We start from the raw sequence: 1,167 nt of genomic DNA on the forward strand, positions 1-1,167 counted from the left end.
TCTTTTGAATTAAAACATTTTTCATTTAAGAGAGGTGAAGGATTAATGGATTTATTCATAGCTTTAAGGCATGGTTACATATATGATCATGAAGTAGAGACACAAAACATAGATAAACACAATATTAAAAATGAAAAACAGAAAGAAAATAAAGAACAAGGAATGAATCCACCTTTAGTGGCGTCTTCTTCTTGAAGGACTAATGATGTTCTTCAACTCTTCTATGTCCCTTCCTTGCCTTTGTTGCTCCTCCCTCATTGCTCTTTGATCTTCTCTTATTTCATGGAGAATGATGGAATGCTCATGATGTTCCACCCTTAATTGTTCCACATTGTAGCTCAAATCTTCTAAGGAAGTGTTGAGTTGTTCCCAATAGTTGTTGGGAGGTAGGGATCTCTTGATTTGCAGCCACATGTTCTAACCAACTGAGCTATTCCAGCTTATATATAAGTCTTTCCATCTCCCAAGACTCAGAGGTGGAAGCTTTTGTCTTTCCTTTGAGGTTTCTCTGGCCTTAGGTGCCATTAATGGTAATGAAAAAGCAAAAAGCTATGCTTTTACCACACCAAACATAAAATATTGCTCGCCCTCGAGCAAGAAAAGAAAGAAGAGAAGAAGAAGAAGATGGAGGTGAGTGAGGGGAGATGGATTCGGCTATATGGGTGGGGTTGGGTGGGAAAGAGAAATTGAATGGGAAAGGTAGGTGGGGTGTATGGGGAAGAGTGGGTAGATGTAGGTGGTGAATGAAAAATAGAAGGGATGATCATGAATGGAAAGAGAGAGGGCGAGGAAGGTGGGGATCCTATGAGGTCCACAGATCCTAAGGTGTCAAGGAATTCCATCCCTGCACCAAATAGGCATGTAAAATGCCTTTGCACACCATTCTGGCATTTAAACGCCGTGTGGTGCACATTCTGGGCGTTCAACGCCCATGTAAAGCATGTTTCTGGCGTTGAACACCAGTTTCATGCTTGTTACTGGCGTTCAGCGCCAGATTGTCCTCTGTGTGCACATCCTGGCGTTAAACGCCAGGTTGTTGCTTGTTTCTGGCGTTCAGCGCCAGAATGGTGCTCTGTTCTGGCGTTGAACGCCGGCCAGATGCTCCTTACTGGCGTTTAAATGCCAGTAAGCTCTTCCTCCAGGGTGTGCTGTTTCTTCTGCTGTTTT

Source organism: Arachis duranensis, chromosome 5 (assembly GCF_000817695.3).
Source record: "Arachis duranensis cultivar V14167 chromosome 5, aradu.V14167.gnm2.J7QH, whole genome shotgun sequence".
Taxonomy (NCBI): domain Eukaryota; kingdom Viridiplantae; phylum Streptophyta; class Magnoliopsida; order Fabales; family Fabaceae; genus Arachis; species Arachis duranensis.